Source organism: Hemitrygon akajei, chromosome 28 (assembly GCF_048418815.1).
Source record: "Hemitrygon akajei chromosome 28, sHemAka1.3, whole genome shotgun sequence".
Classification (NCBI taxonomy): domain Eukaryota; kingdom Metazoa; phylum Chordata; class Chondrichthyes; order Myliobatiformes; family Dasyatidae; genus Hemitrygon; species Hemitrygon akajei.
Genome location: NC_133151.1, coordinates 18,449,796 through 18,470,797, shown reverse-complemented (window position 1 = coordinate 18,470,797; position 21,002 = coordinate 18,449,796). Strand labels below are relative to the sequence as shown.

General features: G+C 43.9%; 1 protein-coding gene across 1 annotated transcript in view; it reads right to left on the bottom strand.

The window, feature by feature from the left end:
- rnaseh2c (ribonuclease H2, subunit C) overlaps positions 1 to 18,646 on the bottom strand; it is a 201,276-nt gene extending 182,630 nt beyond the window's left edge. Inside the window, exon 1 of the mRNA XM_073031437.1 lies at positions 18,642 to 18,646. The gene's annotated coding sequence lies outside the window, so the exon portion shown is untranslated. The remainder of the gene's footprint in view (positions 1 to 18,641) is intronic.
- Positions 18,647 to 21,002: the final 2,356 nt, after the last annotated feature.

The window sequence follows — 21,002 nt, the reverse complement described above, 5'->3', positions numbered from 1 at the left end:
AAACCTGTGAAAAAAGATTTTGACAAGTTATCGTAAAGGATTCTGTAGTTAAAAAAAATCTTTCAAATGACTTTAGGGTGAAAGGGGAAAGATTTAGGAGGAACATTAGAGGGAGCTCCTTCATTCAGAGAGTGGTGGAAGTGTGGAATGAGCTGCCATCTAGTGTGGTAAATGTGAGCTCACTCTTAAGTTTTAAGAATAAATTAGATAGGTACATGGATGGGAGAGGTCTGGAGGGTTATGGACTGGGTGCAGGTCAATGAGGCCTGCGCAATAAAGTTTCGGCACAGACTAGAAGGGCTGAATGGCCCATTTTCTGTGCTGTAGTGTTCTGTGGTTCTATGGACCCTTAATCCAACTTACACTCAGTGGCCACTTTATTAGGTAACCCGAGTGTTCATGATCTTCTGCTGCTGTAGCCCATCCACTACAAGGTTTGGCATGTTCTGCATTCAGAGATGCTCTTCTGCACACCACTGTTGTAACGTGTGGTTATTTGAGTTACTGTCACCTTCCTGCCAGCTTGAAGCAATCTGGTGACCTAATAAAGTGGCCACTGAGTGTATTTGGCAGTAAGATATTTGACTCATTCCTTTGGGGTGGGAATTGGGGAGGTTAGACCAAACTAATCCATGGAATACAAATGAATTACTCCCCTGGTGCTTCCTCCCCCCCCCCCCCCCCCCCAAGTCCCGGCTCTTTGACACGTGACTCAGTCTGTATCCATAGATTCCATGATTAGTTCAGCCTAACCTTTGCCCCACTCCCTATCCCAGAATGAGTCAAATAGCTTATTGCCAAGCACACCCAGTGGCCACTTTATTAGGTACACTTGTACATAAGCTCGTTAATGCAAATATCTAATCAGCCAATCACGCGGCAACAACTCAATGTATAAAAACATGCAGACACGGTCAAGAGGTTCAGTTGCTGTTGTTACTACTAATAACCACCTGTTACAACAGTGGTGTGCAGAAGAGCATCTCTGAACACACAACACGTCAAACCTTGAAGTTGATGAGCTACAGCAGCAGAAGATCACAAATGTAGAGTACATTCAGTGGCCACTTTATTAGGCCAGAAGGTATCTAACAAAGTGGCCACTGAGTGTATATCCCTCTATTTGGTCACCCCTCAGCCTCCTCAGTTCCACTGAGTGTGTGTATAAGACAACTGATAAAGATCATGTATCATCATGTCCCTTGCATTTGGAGGGTTAATTGCTGATTGGAAGTCCATGTCACTCAGTGAATACTACAAAGAACAACTGATTTATGATTATGATTTGTACTGACCTGGCCGGATTTCTTTTTTCCATACCGAAGTAAGTGAACAAAGTGTTCACAGTTTGCTTCTGTTAAATTGTAACGCACTCTCCGTCCAACCATTGCTTTAGCTGTTTTCTTAATCCGGTCAATGGGCAAAGGTTCCCATATTTTGTCTGCACTGTTGTTGATAGAGTAGCCATAATCTTTAACGACAGTTGCAAGAGATTCCCTCTTGATCTCAGCAACTTCTGTAGAACTAGACAATCCAGAACTCACACCTGAACACTTTCCATCTAGAATAGAAATTGAAATCTTTTATGGAGTTGGATAGCATGCCTAGAATGGGTTGAATGGAAACACAAGAGACTGCAGATGCTGAAACTGTAGTAACCCCCAGTGGCCAATCTCTTAATTCCAATCCCCAATCCCATTCCAATATGTCGGTCCATATCCTCGTCTACGGCCACAATGAGGCCACTCTCAAGATGGAGGAGCAACACCTTGTATTCTGTCTTGGTGGCATGAACAATGATTTCTTTTAAGTTCTGTTAATTTTTCCCCAACCCCTTCCCTCTTCTATTCCTCACTGTGGGCCCTATTGTGATTTCCATGTTTCACTAATATTGTAAATATATTGTTTGATTAAGAATTCTTTGTTTATTTATACAATTCATAATGAATTGTATGTAAAAGTACGTGAATAGGATATGTCATGATGCTACCAAGTCATAACTGAGCGCCTCACTGAAGTAAGAACGAAATGTACACGAGTTATCTTCAGCTCCGTGTTTTTCTTTCAATTACTTTTATGTGTTGGAGTTACAAAACAAAACAGTGGTAATGAGTAAGTTTTAAAACAAACCTGACATGACTACCCACCTCATCGCAGGATGTGGCTTTTCATTCCAGAATGAAGAAGATGCCCTTCTTCTTCAGTGAAAGGGGTTTCCCTTTCTCCACCATCAACACTATCGTCAACGGCATCTCTTCCATTTCACACACTTCCGCTCTCAACCCAACCTCCCGGCACCCAACCAGGGATAGGGTTCCTCTTGTCCTCTCCTATAACCCCACCAGTCTCCGTGGCTAGCACATAATTCTCTGAAACTACCGTCACCTTCAACAGGATCCCATACCAAGCATATCTCCCCACCCCCCACTTCCTGCTTTCCTCAGGGATTGCTCCCTATGTGACTCCCTTGTCCATTCATCCCTCCCCACTGATCTCCCTCTTGGCACTTAGCCTTTGCAAGCAGAACAAGTGCTACACGAACCCCTATATCTCCTCCCTCACTACCATTCAGGGCCCCAAACAGTCCTTTCAGGTGAGGCAACACTTCACCTGTGTCTGTTGGGTTCATATACTGTGACTGGTGCTCCCAGTGTGGCCTCCTGCATACCAGTGACACCTGATGTAGATTGGGAGTCAGCTTTGCCGAGCAACTATGCTCTGTTCAACAGAAAACAGGATCTCCCAGTGGCCACCCAATTTAATTCCACTTCCCATTCTGATATGTCTATCCATGGTCTCCTCCACTGTTGTGATGATGCCACAGTTGGGTTGGAGGAACAACACCCTGTATTCCATTTGGGTAGTCTCCAACCTGATGGCATGAACATCGATTTCTCAAACATTTGGTAATGGCCCCCTCCCCCCTTCACCCTTCCCCATCCCCTTTTCCCTCTCTCACCTTATCTCCTTGTCCACTCATAACTTCCGTTTGGTGCTCTTCCGCCCTTTTCTTTCTTCCATAGCCTTCTGTCTTCTTTTATCTGACTCCTCCTTCTCCAGTCCTGTATCTCTTTCACCAAGCAGCTTCTCAGCTCTTTTCTTCATCCCTACTCCTTCAGGTTTCACCTATCACCTTGTGTCTCTATCTCCCCTCCCCCCCCCTTTTAAATCTACTCCTCAGCTTTTTTTCTCCAGTTCTGCTGAAGGGTCTCAGCCTGAAACGTTGCTTGTACTCTTTTCCATAGATACTACCTGGCCTGCTGAGTTCCTCCAGCATTTTTATGTTTTGCATGGATTTCCAGCATCTGCAGATCTTTTCTTATTTATGACTACCTACCTGTTGAAGCGCAGTGATATACTGAGTTTTAAAAAAAAGAACCATGTTTTGTTTCTTTTGGAATAAGAGAGAGATGTTCAAGTTAAAAAAAAAGAGCAGAAAATACAAATTCACAAGTTTAAAAAGCAGTGAGTACTGATAATAATAATAAATTTTAAAAAAACAGAATTGGCGGGCTGCATTGGATAAACAGGCATGTTTGATTGCACAACAGATAATTGAATATTATATACTGAAAGAATTGAACAGTATTTTGAATCAAATAGCCAATGAAAGGTGAATACCAGTTTTGCTGATTGCATTGGATGGAAAGGCATACAGGATTTAGAACTGTGACTGTTCCACCCAAACCAGCTGAAATGAGCTTTGCTGATACCATGAAAGTAATACAGGAACATTTGATTGCAGAACACTTTAGGTTTTATAGGCTGAACCAAAAAGAAGTGGCGTCAATTTCAGAGTATGTAGCTGAATTGAAATGACTGACAGAGCATTGTCAGATCAGTAATAGGCTTAATGGATGCACTGGAGATTGTTTAGTTTGTGGAATCTTACAAGAAAGTATTAAAAGCAGCTCCTAACTGAAACACAACTCATGTTGTTTGCTTCAGTTGTTTTCATGATTTGTGTTTTTTTTCCCTTTCTCTTGCGCATTGGGTGTTGGTCTTTTATTTTTTTAAATGGATTCCTTTGGGTTTCTGGAAAGCGCAGAAACTCGGAGGCCAAATGGGATTATCACAGGTGTTTTGGGAATGTCCTTTGAGCACTCAGGTACTGGATGGTAGTCCCTAACTAAATCGACTTTGGAAAATATTTATTATCCAACTAAATGTGCCAAAATGTCCTGGGGGTGTGTGTGACCAGGTACAGATCGGAGGTAGTGGCCTCATTAAAGTATTGGGAATTGCCATGTGAAAACTACCATAGAGCCTAGAGACCGTATGGAGGGGTGAAGCCCATGCATACAATGCCAAATGTTACCATGTTGGCAAACTCAAGCCTTTGTGGTTGCCGGCTTTTCTGGGTCTAGTCTATGGGTGCATGCATGGACTGGCAGGCCAGTTGTAGAAATGTGGAACTTGACCCCATGTTCTGTGACTGTAGCAGAGAATGTGGGCTCGGTGAGGTTTGGGAATTCAATCAGTAGTTGAGTAAAATCAGATGTGGTGGTGCATGTGCTTGACAGAGTCATTGTGGGGAACTTACTGGGGGATCAGGATAACCACCCAAAGTCCTTGACATCCACAAGCCAGCAGTTTTTAAGATAACTAACAGTCTTTGGACACACAGGAAATCTGCACCACTTTAGCCTGGATGAAGTCCCATCTGTAAAGTTGCCCAATGAAGCAGAGCTTCATCCATCATGTTGTGTAGGTCATGCTTCTTTTATATGCTTTTGCACTGATATTTTAAATATGCCAGTGTTTTGATTTTAGTTTTTTATCTACGTTTCACAGCCTGTGATAGTTTGTCAGTATCTTTATCAGTACTTTTTGATGCTTGTGTTCCTTTTGTACTGTATTCACACGGACATATAAATAGTAATGTGATCCCTAGAATTTCCTGTGGATCAAAAGGAGGGAAATATTGGCCATGAAGGAATTAAAATATGGAAGGAAGTATTGAACTCGAATAGGTCAAGGACAGTGGAAGAAAACAAATCAGATGTTTTCGTTCTTGCCATGTGCTTGAAGGAATGGAGGCTGTCATTTGGTGAAGTGCTCTGTAACCTCCATTTTGTGAGCTGTCTCATGAACTGTTTTTGTGCAGGAATAGTTCTATCAAAGTGCTTGGAAGTTGACACAGTGATGATCCTGATCATCTGCTGAACTAGAGATAATTTCAGAATAATGATATTTGTGAGATGTTCTTTGCCACAATAGAACAAGCTTGTCTGTATCTGACCTGAGTAATTCAAGCCTAGTAGTTGGCCGATCTGCTAGATCCAACAGCGTTTTTTCAGAAGCAGCTCAGCTGATCATGTTGGTATGGGTGAAACTGAATGTAAACAGTCTACAACAGTCTATCTTTGCAGTCTACTGAATGTCTACAATACAACACATTTTAAATGTGAGAAAAAATATCAGTGGCTTCTACCTGTAGTCAAATGTATGACTTCTTTTTTGTTGATGCAGATGGCCCAGTGTGAGTAGATGTTACCTGATATTTCAATCAAATCTCCAGGTTTTGGATCGGGGGAAGACTGGAAATAAGGCAGAGGTCACATTAGAAATAGGGACAGATGTTAGAAAGTCGTTTTGTTTATAGTTCTATGGATTTTGGTCATTAGGGCATAAAATAACAACTCCAACAACTTAATCACTTAATTAATCATTTGGATCTTCATGAGTTCAAATGGAATCTGCAGGTCGTTCTCATAATTCTCATAGCCTCCCTGTTTTCCTGGTGAATCCCTGCTGCAGTGTCGCCATTATTGCATATGGTCCAGATAAACTATGATAATTACCACTCCAGATCTTTAAGTTGTTATAGCTGGGAGCGATATGCTCCCACTACCTTTTAAATGCTCCCAATGGTGTACATCTCAAATAGCCTCTGACATCCCAGTCCAGACCCTGGCCTTCATGTGTGGCTTAGCTACTAAGCCAACGGAAATGTTTCTACTGACAGGAGAAGGGACAACGGTGGATAATTGGTGCCATAAGAACATTCACTTCAGGGAGAAGGGATTTTTTAGCCTTCATGGGCAGCTCATCTGGGAGGGGGAACAATCTGATCTCAAACCTTCACATCTTGCGGCTGTACACAATGGGAAAGGTTTCAGGAATAAATCCTATGAAAAACCCTTTCTGAGTTAAATTGTGTTAAATTATTGCCACAAACATTGAAGGGGTGAGTGATGGTGAGGCGAGTTCAGGGATGAATCAATGCACATGGAATTCCAATGCCCATACAGCTGGCCTGGGAATACGATTGGATTGTTCTAGGCATGGTAAGGGTAATTAGGGGCTTGGGCAGAGGAGATTCAATTTCAATGTTCATACAACTGGTCCGGGTGAGAAGTTGGATCACTCTGGGTGCCAAACTGATTTGAAGAACTTAAGAGCAGCTTTGGGCTGATTTCACTCGCTCTCTGTGTTACGGATTCAGACAACAATAAATATATGAGTGAGGCAGGGGTTTTTATAACAAATAAAACATTTATTAAACACTGAAAAACAAACCCCCAAAAGTAAATAAATCACTAACGTAACCGGAAGTCAGCTGCTGTGCGGCAGCTTAAACAGTTCTTAAAGCAATGAAGCTTAAATAGTTCTTAAAGCAATGTTGCAAAAACAGTTCTTCAAAGTAGTACTGTAAAAGTTCAAAATGCTTACAGTCCATTAAAGGAGAGACTTTGTAGACGATTTAAATTCTCTTTCACGTCGTGTCACTGCGATTCCCAGTCAAACTATACTTTTCCCACGGAGAATTTACGAAGATGGAAATGAAACGGCTTAAAGGCACTGACCTTTCAATCCTTTCTGCTATATTTCACAGGGATTAACACGAGCACAGTCAACAAATTCCTTCCGAATGAGGATCAAACAAGGTCAAACCTGTTTCAACCGTCGAGATCGATTTTCCTCGATCTTTTCACTCCCGAACTCCGATCTTCACTCTCCACTGATTTTTAACTGGCAGTACTATAAAGAAACTGCCGGCAATGACCTTTTAAACTTTAGGCATTAAATAAAACTCCATCTTTCAACTAAACTGCGTCATAACATTGAACCACACAGTGACATAAAGCAAATCCAGCCATGAACTGCCCCTCCTCACAGGGAGGGGTCCTCCTTTTATACCCTATTAAAAAAACCTGTCACATGTCCTCTACTGGCAGGAAAATGACGTCACTCCACCACCACAAGGCCACTACCTTAAGTCCAGTATAGCTTCAACCCCACTCACGTGACAAGTACACCACTGTCACGTGTCACGGGTACGTAATATCTGCGATATTCACTCTTCTCTGCAGGGTACCGGAGCCTTGCTGTTGCTTTTCACAGGGTGTCAGTTAGGACGATGTTGTGTTCTTTACACGTAGCGTTGGTTACTAATAAAGAAACACCTTCTGGAAGAATAGAACTTTTATTTAATAACAACCAGACGTGTCTTACAATGCCATGTTTTCTCAATCTTTCTATCATTCCTGCGCATGCTCAGACTCTCTCCAATCACGTTCTTACACATCATATCACCACATCTTCCTTTCCTTAAAAGAAAAACAATTAGCAACATTGACCAGAGCAAATGCATAATTTAACATGTCTCTATCAGTCTCTCTGGGGGTTTACGAACACCAATAGACCTTCTCAGTGGTTCACACAGTTCTTGTGTTTCATTGTTATTTCCATGTTTTGTCTGGTCTGCATCAGTTAACTGAAACTCTAAAGTTGGCTCTTCCTTGAGGTCTTTGTGATTTCTTCTTAACACTGCTTCTTCTTCTGTTTGGACCATGTATGATCTGGGTTGTACTTCTTCAAGTACTGTAGCTTTCTGTGTCCATGTGTTCATTTTGTCTTGTATGCTCACTTCATCTCCTTGGTGCAGTTCAGGTAATGGACGAGAACATCTGTCAAAGTATGTTTTCTGCTTTGCTTTGTGTTCATCTTTCAATCTTTTCATTTGTTCACCTCCCTCTGTTCTTAGAAGGTTCTCATCTATTGGCAGATTGGATCTCAAATGGCATCCCATAAAGAGCTGAGCAGGTGAAAATCCACATTCAAGTGGAGTACTGTGATAGGCTAACAAAGCTTTATAAAAATCACCCTCCACTATCTTTTGCTTTGCGCATCAGTTTCTTGATAATTCCTACTGACTTCTCAACTAATCCATTGGACTGGGGAAATGGACGAGATGTTGTATGAATAAAGCCCCATTCATGAACAAAATGACTCACTCATTCACCATTGAATTGTGGACCATTGTCTGTGAAAACTTCATCAGGTACAGCATGTCTGAAAAACTGATTTCATGCATGTAATTACATTCTCTACTGTTGTTCTGCTCAAACCACACACTTCAGGATACAATGAGTAGTAATCTGTGTCAGTTACAAAAAGATCAATGCCTATCTTCTGATAAGGACTCTGAGGACTAGGATGTGGATGCAGTGGCTCCTTAGGGTTGCTAGTTTGGTATTTAAGGCATATTTGACAAGAAGACACCAATTCTGCAGTTTCTTGATCCACCCTGGGGGGGGGGGGGGGGGGGGGGGGGGGGGGGGGGGGGGGGGGGTGGGGGGGGGGGGAGGAGGAGAGAGAGAAGAGAGAGAGAGAGAGAGAGAGAGAGAGAGAGAGAGAGAGAGAGAGAGAGAGAGAGAGAGAGAGAGAGAGAGAGAGAGAGAGAGAGAGAGAGAGAGAGAGAGAGAGAGAGAGATCAACCAATATTCACTCCACCTGGTAAGCATTTCACCGAGGTTCTGGAGGTGTTCTTTGTCCATTCTTACCAGTCACCGTGGTATCAAGGTTACATTGTGTTCCTAGGATTATCTAGGAGCACTTGGTCCATTGCTCTTTACCAGATTGCTGGAGCTGATGCGACACCAAAGTCGAGACAATTGTACTGGAACAGTCCTTTGTGAGTATTGATTTTGAGGAACTTCTACTTGACTCCTCAATCTCCATTTGCAGATAGACTTGTGACAAGTCAATCTTTGAACACCTCTCCCCATCTACCATAGATGCAAAAATGTCTTCTATTCGTGGAAGGGGATACTGCACAGTATGCAGCACAGGGTTCATGCTCACTTTGAAGTCCCTGCATATGCGAACGGCTCCGGTTCTCCTTTTCTTGATCACTGGGACAATGGGCATGGCCCAATCACTCCATTCAACCTTGGAGAGAATTCCAGATGCCTCCAAACTCTGAAGTTCGGCATCTCCTTTAGGACAGTGTGTAAGACACTGGATGCACTTTATGAAATCTTGGTGTTGCTGCTTCATTCAGTTCAAAGAATACGTACACAACGCTGGAAGAACTCAGCAGGTCAGGCAGCATCCGTGAGAAAAGAGTAGCCAACGTTTCGGGCCGAGACCCTTCGTCAGGAATGGGGCTTCATTCAGTTCAATTCTGGCCTTTCTGCCTTTGAGTTGACCAGCACCCTTCTTAAACACATTAGCATTGAACAGCTGTGCCAGTCTCTGGTTAGAACTACCAACTGGGCTGCAGTTGCCTGTTGGTGACACATTGAGAGCTTTGATTGTGTGCTACTCTAGTTAGATTTTGCGCAACCATTCACATCTGAAAAGTGCTGGCCCTCCACTTTTCAATACATAAAACTCCAACTGCTGTGTTTGGCTTCCATACATCACATTCACCTTCAGTTTGCCTTTGGGAGACACTTTTTCACCTGTGTAGGTCTTTAGCATCACCGAGGTCTTTTCTAATGGTAACTTTGAAAACAGTCTGTTTGTAGTCAGCCTCTGAAATTATAGACAAAGCTGACCCTGTATCCAGCTCCATTTTCAGTTTTACACCAGACACATCTATTGTGATCCGGATGATTTTGTGTTCTGCTTCAGTAATTCTCTGCAGTTCTCTGTGTCGTCTGGTAATTCTGTTTCACGTGCAATTCCAAAGAAGGCATGACAGTGGCTATACTTCATTAGGAGTTTGAGGGGAATTGGTATGTCACCAATGACACTGGCAAATTTCGAAAGAGGTGCTGTGGAAAACAATCTCATTGTTTGCATCACCACCTGGCGAGGAGGGGCCACTGCATAAGATCAGAGAATGTTGCAAACTTAGCCAGCTCCATCATGGGCACTAGCCTCCCCAGCTTCCGGGACATCTTCAAAAAGCAATGCCCCAAAAAGGTGGCATCTATCATTAAGGTCCCCCATCACCCAGGACATGCCCTCTTCTCATGCTACCATCAGGAAGGAGGTACAGGAGCCTGATGGCACACACTTAATGATTCAGGAACAGCTTCTTCCCCTCTGCCATCTGATGTCTAAATGGACAATGAACCTATGAACACTACCTCGCTAAGTAAGCAATTACAGTCGTGGTCACCAACCAGTCGAGCTTTGGGACTTCCCCAGTAGATCCCAAAAAAAAAGAAAAATGCACACTGGGCAGAAAAGACCAGAAGTAAAACCCCACAACCCGGAAACAACCTCTCTTTACAAACAGCTTTTATTGCTATATTACCATTAGCCTAATTGGTATTAGCTTATCTTTATAATGCTCACATTACAACACTTCTCCCCCTTTAAATTCCAACATTCCCCAAATGTAAAAGAACTGGGAAACAAAAAACAGTGGTGTCATTAGCTTGTGTACCTTTAAAACCTATACTCGTGTCTCAGTAACAGTTTACCAACACAAAACACCTGAAAAATGTGGCAGGTTCAACATTCAGTCTAACAAAGGAAACTGGCCATTCAAATATTCAGTCTGTCAGGAGGTTTGCTGTGCTGCAACAGATGAAAATTATTAAATCTAAGTACAGGAGCTGTCTTACTGACAGACCCCTCACAGACTGTCTCAGACTGGCTGTCTGTAGTTATGAGCCAAATTTCAGGGAACTAGCAGAAAGTATTCAGCCCCAGTCATCACACTGAGAGCAACAGACAATTTTTATTCATTTATTTTTCGTGTTGAAATAAAATTAAATAATGAAACATAGAATTAAAGGTGTTGTAATATGAGCTTTATATAAATAAGTAATATTAATTAAGATAATGGTAATATAGCAATACTCCCTCTACGGAAAGCTGTTTGTAAAGAGAGGTTGTTTCCGGGTTGCGGGGTTTTACTTACAGTCTTTTCAGCCGGGTGCGCATGCGTGTGTCTAAACGATTAGTAGATCGATCTTGCCCTTCACTAAGCCGAGGTAGGGCATCTTGGGCTTAAAAAGGTTGGCGACCACTAAATCACAGTATACGTATATTGAATAGATATCATTCTATAGGCAGTGAATGTTATTTCTTGGATTCTAGGAATGTTATTTCTAGGAATAGTTCACAAGGCGCAGGATAGATATGTCCTATGGAGGAAGAATTTCTCAAATGACAGGGGTAGGCAACCGTGGCTGACAAAGGAAGTTAAGGACTGCATAAATGCCAAGGAAAGGGCATATAAGGTAGCAAAAGTGAGTGAGAAGTTGGAAAAATTGGAAGCTTTTAAAATCCAAAAAAGGCAACTAAAAAGCTATAATAAGGAAAAAGATGAAATATGGTGGCAGACCATATAAAGCAGGATACCAAAAGTTTTTTCAGTTATATAAAGAATAAAAGGGAGTTGAGAGTTCATATTGGACCACTGGAAAATGATGATGAGGTAGTAATGGGGTCAAAGAAATGGCAGATGAACTTAATGGGTACTTTACATCTACTTCACTATGGAAGACACTAGCAGTGTGCCGGAGGTCCATAAGTGTCATTGCTATTGCAAAGGAAAAAGTGCCAGGCAAACTGAAAGATGGATAAGTCACCTGGACCAGATGGACTACATCCCAGAGTCCTGAGAGAGGTTGCTGAAGATATAATGGATACATTAGTCATGATCTTTCAAGAATCACTTGATTCTGGTATGGTATAGGGAGGAAGGCAAAAGAAAGGAAATTATAGGCCAGTTAGCCTAACCTCAGTGGTTGGGAAAGTGTAGGAGTCTAATATGAAGGATGAGATTTCGAGGTACTTGGAGACTCATGATAAAATAAGTTAAAGTCACCAGGGGTTCTGTAAAGGGAAATCTTGCCTGACAAATCTGTTAGAGTTCTTTGAGGAAGTAACAAGCAGGGTGGACAAAGGAGAGGCAGTGGATGTTATTTCTTGGATTTTCAGAAGGCATAAGGTGCCACATGAGGCTGTTTATGGTGTTACAGGAAATATACTGGCATGGATGGAGGAATGGCTGACACGCAGGAGGCAGTGAGTGGGAATAAAAGGGGCATTTTCTGGTTGGCTGCCAGTGAGTAGTGGTGTTCCTCAGGGGTCAGTATTGGGGCCACTACTTTTCACATTGTTTGTCAGTGACTTAGATAATGGAATTGATGGCTTTTTGGCAAAATTTGCAGTTGGTTTGAAGATAGGTGGAGGGGTAGGTAGTGCTGAGGAAGCAACAGTAGGACTTGGATAAATTGGAAGAATGGGCAAAAAAGTGAAAGATGGAATATAGTGTTGGGAAATGTATGATAACACATTTTGGTAAAAGGAACAATAGTGCAGACTATTATCTAAATGGGGAGAAGGTTCAAACATCAGAGGTGCAGAGAGACTTGGGAGTCCTTGTGCAAGACTCCCAGAAGGTTAATTTACAGGTTGAGTCTGTGGTAAAGAAGGCAAATGCAATGTTGGTATTTATTTCAAGGGGAATAGAATATAAAAGCAAGGAGATAATGCTGAGGCTTTATAAGACACTGGTCAGGCTGCACTTGGAGTATTGTCAACAGTTTTGGGCCTCATATCTCAGAAAGAATCTTTTGTCATTGGAGACAGTGCAGAGGAGGTTCCCAAGGATGATTCTGCAACTGAAGTGGTTAACTATGAGGAGCGTTTGGCAGCTTTGCGCCAGTACTCAGTGAAATTTAGAAGAATGCAGGGGGACCTCATTAAAAACTACCAGATGTTGAAAGGACTAGATAGAGTGGATGTAAGAGGATGTTTCCAGAACTAGAGGGCACAGCCTCACAATTGAGGGGTGACACTGTAGAACAGAGATAAGGAGGAATTTTTTTTAGTCAGAGAGTGGTAAATCTGTGAAATCCTCTGCCACAGTCTGGTGGAGGCCAAGACTGTGCGTATATTTAAGATGGAATTTGATAGTTTTCTGATCGGTCAGGGCATTAAAGGTTATGGTGAAAAGGCAGGTATATGGGGTTGAGTAGGATCCAGGATTAGCCATAATGGAATGGCAAAGCAGACTCGATGGGCTGAATGGCCTAATTCTGCTCCTATCTCTCATGGATAATGGTAATAGGGATAATCCTGGGGATTATGGACCAGTGATTCTTACATCAGTGGTGGGCAAACTTTTGGAGGTGATCCTTAAGATGTTATGAGCATTTGAATCAGTATTGTCTGATTAGGAATAGTCAGCATGGCTTTGTGAGGGGCAGGTCATGCCTCATGAGCCTGATTGAATTCTATGAGGAAGTAACAAAACAAATTGATGAAGGCAGAGCAGTGGATGTAGTGTACATGGATCTTAGTAAGCCATTTGACAACGGTCCCCATGGGAGTCTCATTCAGAAAGTCAAGACACATGTGATCTACAGAATCATGGCTATGTGGATTCAGAATTGGGTTGTCCACTGTAGGTAGAGGGTGGAGGTTGATGGAGAATATTTCTGCAGGATCTATTCTGGGAGCCTTGCTCTTTGTGATTTTTATAAATGATTTGGATGAGGAAGTGGAAGGGTGGGTTAGTGAGGACACAAAGGTTAGTGGAGTTATGGATAGTGATACTGAAGTTCTTACTGCCTTCCCCCATCCCGCAAGAGGAGCATTCAACTATCATACCTGGCATCTCTACTATCCTAACTAATTCTGGCACAACTAACCTGAGCGTGTGTTAACTCTGCCATCAGCAACTTCCAAAACTTTGCTGAGTGCAGACTGAATTATACGGTAATTATCCAGATTAGATTTGCCTGGTGCTTTGTGGTCAAGTTAATGTTGGGCTACTTTCTATTCCAACAATCTTCTGATTTACAGCATTTTAGAACATAGAAAACCTACAGCACAATACAGGCCCTTCAGCCCACAAAGCTGTACCGAACATGTCCTTACTTAAGAAATTACCTAGGGTTACCCATAGCTGACAGCCCATTCCACACACTCATCACTCCCTGTGTAAAAAAACTTACCCCTGTCATCTCCTCTGTACCTACTTCCAAGCACCTTAAAACCATTCTCTCATGCTAGCCATTTCAGTCCTGGGAAAAAGCCTCTGACTATCCACACGATCAATGCCTCTGTTCTGGCTAACAGAAATTCCTTGCTTAGAATTTTCAAGTCGCTATCAAAAAAATCTGGGATCAGCAATAAGAAATTTTCTCTAATGGAATTGGCATGGTAAGAAAATAAAGTTGCAGTGTGCAAGTCAGTGCTCAAGGTTTATGCACTCCCTCTACCCCTGTGTTCTGGAAAATGGTGGTACAGATATCTTATTGGAAATGGAACAGAGGAGTCACCTGTATAGTCGTGTAGTTCCCAGTGTTGCAATTGTTCTGGAACTATTTGGTTAGCTGAGAGGTTTACAGCTGGTCCCACAGACTTGTCCGAGTTCTGTCCCCTCAGTCATTGTAACTGGAAATCTCTGCAGATTGTGGGAACATGAAATAAAGTGACTGACTTTTGAAATGTTCAGCCATTCGGTAGAGGGAGACAGTGAATGTTTCAGGCCACTGAACTTTGGTAAGGCTACAAACTGAGGTTGAGACTGAGGCTTAATTGCCTCATCATTGCTTCTTCAAGAGTTGTCCTTTGATTTGATATCTATTTATTTTTTAATCCTCTTTTTCCACCTGCCCCCATAGAAAAAAGTATTTCAGTTGCAGGCTGATCTCCAATTCTCAGCATCATGAACGAGATCACCCAGGAATTATGGAATGCCTGATCAATGTAAAGGAGGGTGCAGATCATGATAAGTAGGTTTAAGAAAGAGAATCCCTGTCCTTTTAAAGGGTAAAATAGAAGTCAGGAAATAGAGACTGTGGTGGAGCTGTGAGCAACAAGGGGCCTGAGATATCAGGACCTCAATAATAAGTAAATGCTATGAGGCTGATCAAGGACTACATCTGCAACTTGCTATCACCCAAACTGGACCCCCTACAATTTGTCTCCTGACACAATCAATCGACTGATGACCCAAAAGTTACAGCTCTACACGTCGTCCTTACACATCTGGAGAAGAAAGATGCTTATGTGAGAATGCTGTTCTTAGACTACAGTTCAGCATTCAACACCATAGTTCCATCCAGGCTCAGGAAGCTCAGAGAACTCAGCCTTCACCCTGCCTTGTGAGCTGGATACTGGACTTCCATAAGACAAAGGAGCAGAAATTGGCCATTCGGCCCATCGAGTCTGCTCCGCCATTTTGTCATGAGCTGATCCAATCTCTCCTTTAGTCCCATTCCCCCGCCTTCTCACCATAACCTTTGATGCCCTGACTGCTCAGATACCTATCAATCTCTGTCTTAAATACACCCAATGACTTGGCCTCCACTGCTGCCTGTGGCAACAAATTCCATAGATTAACCACCCTCTGGCTAAAAAATGTTTTCGCTTCTCTGTTCTGAATGGGTGCCCTGCAATCCTCAAGTCATGTCCTCTCGTACTAGACTCCCCCACCATGGGAAACAACTTTGCCACATCCACACTGTCCATGCCTTTCAACATTTGAAATGTTTCTATGAGGTCCCCCCTCATTCTTCTAAACTCCAAGGAGTACAGTCCAAGAGCGGTCAAACGTTCCTCATACGTTAACCCTCTCATTCCCGGAATCATTCTAGTGAATCTTCTCTGAACCCTCTCCAACGTCAACACATCCTTCCTTAAATAAGGAGCCCAAAACTGCGCACAGTATTCCAAGTGAGGTCTTACCAGTGCCTTATAGAGCCTCAACATCACATCCCTGCTCCTATATTCTATTCCTCTAGAAATGAATGCCAACATTGCATTCGCCTTCTTCACCACCGACTCAGCCTGGAGGTTAACCTTAAGGGTATCCTGCACGAGAACTCCCAAGTCCCGTTGCATCTCAGAACTTTGAATTCTCTCCCCAGTCTGCCCGTTTATTTCTTCTACCAAAGTCCATGACCGTACACTTTCCAACATTGTAATTCATTTGCCACTTCTTTGCCCATTCCCCCAATCTATCCAAGTCTCTCTGCAGACTCTCTGTTTCCTCAGCACTACCGGCCCCTCCACCTATCTTTGTATCATCAGCAAACTTAGCCACAAAGGCATCTATTCCATAATCCAAATTGTTGATATACAATGTAAAAAGAAGCGGCCCCAACACGGACCCCTGTGGAACACCACTGGTAACCGGCAGTCAACCAGAATGGGATCCCTTTATTCCCACTCTCTGTTTCCTGCCAATCAGCCAATGCTCTACCCACATATTGTAACTTTCCCATAATTCCATGGGCGCTTATCTTGTTTAGCAGCCTCATGTGCGGCACCTTGTCAAAGGCCTTCTGAAAATCCAAATACACAACATCCACTGCATCTCCCTTGTCTAGCCTACTTGTAATTTCCTTGAAAAATTGAACTAGGTTTATCAGGCAGGATTTTCCTTTAAGGAAACCATGCGGAGTTCTACCTATCTTGTCATATGCCTCCAAGTACTCCATAACCTCATCCTTGACAATCGACTCCAATAACTTCCCAACCACCGATGTCAAGCTAACAGGTCTATAACTTCCTTTTTGCTTCCTTGCCCCCTTCTTAAATAGCGGAGTGACAATTGCAATCTTCCAGTCCTCTGGAACCAGGCCAGAATCTATTGACTTTTGAAAGATCATTGCTAATGCCTCCGCAATCTCCACTGCTACTTCCTTCAGAACACGAGGGTGCATTCCATCTGGTCCGGGAGATTTATCTACCCTTAGACTATTCAGCTTCCTGAGTACTTTCTCTGTCATAATTGTGACTGTGTATATTTCTCTTCCCTGACACCCTTGAATGTCTGGTATATTGCTGATGTCTTCCTCAGTGAAGACTGATGCACAATACTCGTTCAGTTTCTCTGCCATCTCCTTATCTCCCATTACAATTTCTCCAGCATCGTTTTCTATCGGTCCTATATCTACTTTCACCTGTCTTTTACTCTTTATATACTTGAAAAAGCTTTTAGTATTCTTTTTGATGTTATTTGCTAGCTTCCTTTCATAGTTCATCTTTTCCCTCTTAATGACCTTCTTAGTTTCCTTTTGTAAGCTTTCACAAAATTTTACGATCCTGTCAGATCGCGGCACATTCTAAGAGTGGGCTCCCTCACCTCCACCCCTCTGACTCTCAATACAGGAGCCCCTCAGGACTGTGTACTAAGTCCCCTCCTTTACTCCCTGTGTAGTCATGACTGTGTTGCCACCCACAGCTCTAATCTGCTAATTAAATTTGCCGATGACATTACATTGATTGGCCTTATCTCAAACAATAACGAGGTGGCCTACAGAGAAGGAGTAATCTCTCTGACACAGTGGTGTCAAAAAAACAACTTCTCACTCAAATGTTGCAAAAACAAAGAAGCTGGTGGTGGATTACAGGAGGAAGGGAGACAGGCTAACCCCTATTGACATCAATGGATCTGGTGTTGAGAGGGTGAACAGCTTCAAGTTCCTCGGCATCCACATCACCGAAGACCTCACGTGGTATGTACACACCAGCTGTGTGGTGAAAAAGGCACAACAGCGCTCCTTTCACCTCAGATGGTTGAGGAAGTTTGGTTGAGGAGATCCTAAGAACTTTCTACAGGGGCACATTTGAGAGCATCCTGACTGGCTGCATCACTGCCTGGTACGGGAACTGTAACTCCCTCAATCACAGGACTCTGCAGAGAGTGGTGCGGACAGCCCAGCACATCTGTAGATGTGAACTTCCCATGATTCAGGACATTTACAAGGACAGGTGTGTAAAAAGGGCCCGAAGGATCATTGGGGACCCGAGTCACCCCAACCACAAACTGTTCCAGCTGCTACCATCCGGGAAACGGTACCGCAGCATAAAAGCCAGGACCAACAGACTCCGGGACAGCCTCTTCCACCAGGCCATCTGACTGATTAACTCACATTGATTTGAGTGTATTTCTGTTACATTGACTGTTCTATGTATTACAAGTTATATAAATTACTATGATTGCACATTGCACATTTAGACGGAGACGTATCGTAAAGATTTTTACTCCTCATGTATGTGAAGGATGTAAGAAATAAAGTCAATTCAGTTCAATACCTTGGAACGAAATCAAGATGAGAAATTGAATTCAAATGTGCTTCGTGTAAGTTTCATTTTATATTTGATTGTTACCTTGCCTTGCTCTGCAAGTATGCTACTGGGTGCCTTCAGCCATTTCCTGACTGAGGGAGCCGGATGTGTCAAAGCATCAATAACTGAGGACCTGCCCGGTGACCAGAGATGAGATTAAGAACATTTTGAAGAAATTTTAACTTTGACTTACCATATTCACTCAGGTCGCCACTACAGATCAGAATGTGCCTTTCTTCTGAAAATATTCGGCTCCTGTTAGCTGTGCACGTTGCTCAGGTTTGCAACTTACTTTCCCTTTCACTTATGAAATGTGTAACGACGACGCATTAAACAACTGGAGAAGTTTCACATGCGCGCTCTCCGCTCCATCCTTGGCAAGACCGTGTCTCCAACCTAGAGGTCCTGGATCGCGCGGAGTCCACCAGCATTGAGTCCCCGATGGATGAACGACCAACGTTTGCCTCGCCAGCTGCTCTATGGTGAACTGGAGACCGGAAAGAGACCGCAAGGTCGTCGACGCAAGCGCTACAAAGATACTGTGAAGGAAACCCTATGCTGCTGTGACATAAACTGTGGCTGCTGACAGAACCCGCTGGCGAGCCCTGTGCTATGAAGCCTACACGTTTTGAAGACAGGCGCCGCCAAAAACTGATGGAAAACCGTGAGCGGCGTCACAGAACAGCAGTCACAATTATTACTGAACGGATTTCCAGTGTCCCCATTGTGCCAGACTCTGCGCTTCCAGACTGGGACTGCAGAGCAACCTCCGTGTTCGCAGTTGAACTGCCCAACAGCGTGTCTTCTTCGAATCCACTATAATTGTCACATGAATAAGTACGTGTGTGCCCAGGAAAGAAAAGCTCAATTACCTTATCATTATAGGCAAATCAAATCAAGTTTAATTATTATTCAACCGTACATAGATACAGCCGAAAGAAACAGCGTTCCTCTCGGGCCAAGATGCAAAAATAGCGAGCAAGGAAAGCATATTAACGCAATGAAAAACATTTATATGTCCCACAATTGATCGTACAGTCTCTCAGCAGCGCGCAGGCGTTGGCCAGTCAGCCTGTCATCCACCAATTTTTTTTATTAAACAAAATATACTTTATTCAAAAATAAAATTATATACAATAAACCATTCAACGACTTTCAATTATTTACAACTGTTTCCATTACTGTCTTTACATTTTCACACTTTTCGCCACCCACGTGGCACTCAGTTATTTCATATTTACATTCCCTTGTTGAGGGGTATACACCCCACCCCCCTACCCCTCAACTCCCACGGGAGAAGAACCCTAGACTGTGGTCCTTCCCCACCAGGCCCTTGCGGTGGCTGCACCGAGTTTGAGTGCGTCCCTCAGCACATACTCCTGCAGCCGAGAATGTGCCAGTCGGCAGCTTTCCCCCACGGACATCTCCGTGTGCTGGTAGACCATCAAGTTTCGGGCCGACCAAAGAGCGTCTTTCACAGAGTTGATGATCTGCCAGCAGCACCGGGTGTTGGACTCGGTGTGCATCCCCGGGAACAGCCCGTAGATCAGGGAGTCCTCTGTTATGCAGCTGCTGGGGATGAACCTCGACACCGCCCCTTCCATCCTCCTCCACACCTTCTCCGCGAACCCACAGTGTGCAAAGAGGTGGGTCACTGACTCCTCTTCACTGCTGTCCTCCCGTGGGCAGAGGGGTGTGGAGACGACGTTCCGGGCGTACAGGAGGGATCGGACTGGGAGGGCCCCTCTCACTGCCAGCCAGGCGAGGTCTTGGTGCCTGTTGGTGAGGTCTGGGCATGAGGCATTTTGCCAGATGAACTGGACTGTCTGCTCAGGGAACCACTCCACTGTGTCCATCTCATCCTTTTCCTGCAGTGCCTGCAGGACCTTACGTGCTGACCACTGCCTGATGGCCCTGTGGTCAAAGGCGTTGACCTGAAAGAACTTCTCTAGCAAGGACAGGTATGGCGGCAATGACCAGCTGACAGGGGCGTTGCGCGGGAAAGGGGCCAGACCCATCCTTCGTAGCCAGGGCGACAGATAGAACCTGGGCACATAGTGGTACTTGGTGCCCACGTACCTGGGATCCACACACAACCTGATGCAGCCACACACGAAGTTGGCCATCAGGGTGAGGGCGACATTGGGGACGTTTCTGCCCCCGTTGTCCAGGGACTTGTGCATGGTGGTCCGTCTGACCTGCTCCATCTTGGATCTCCAGATGAATCTGAAGAATCCACCAATCAAACAAGGAAGGACAGCAGTGGCAGAAAAGACTAGCTCCCTGCTGAGCACGGATGCCACACTACGCCGCTTCTGGCGTCTCCACACCTGGTTTGTTGCAGCAGGCATCCGTGACTTGAGGGCTAGTCCTTGCTACAACTGAGGCTACAACATAGCTCCCACAGCACCTGTCAACAGGCCTGCAGCAACTTCCATTATCATTGTCCAAAGTTCCTGCAATCGCAAGTGAAATGTCTGAGACAATTACCCACGGTTACACTGCATGCTGCCTTTCAACACAACTCTGAAGCCTTCGAGAAAGCAGGCAGCAACACAGTCCAGCAACTCCAATATCCTGGCGGGTTCCTCCAACATCCCAACCGGCTCTTGCCCCGACATCCTGATGGTTCCACTGCAGATCAATCCAGCTACTCTGATCAACAAGCAGCTCATGGATGGGGTCGCCCTGCAGTACCCAAAGTTCTTGGAGTAGAAATC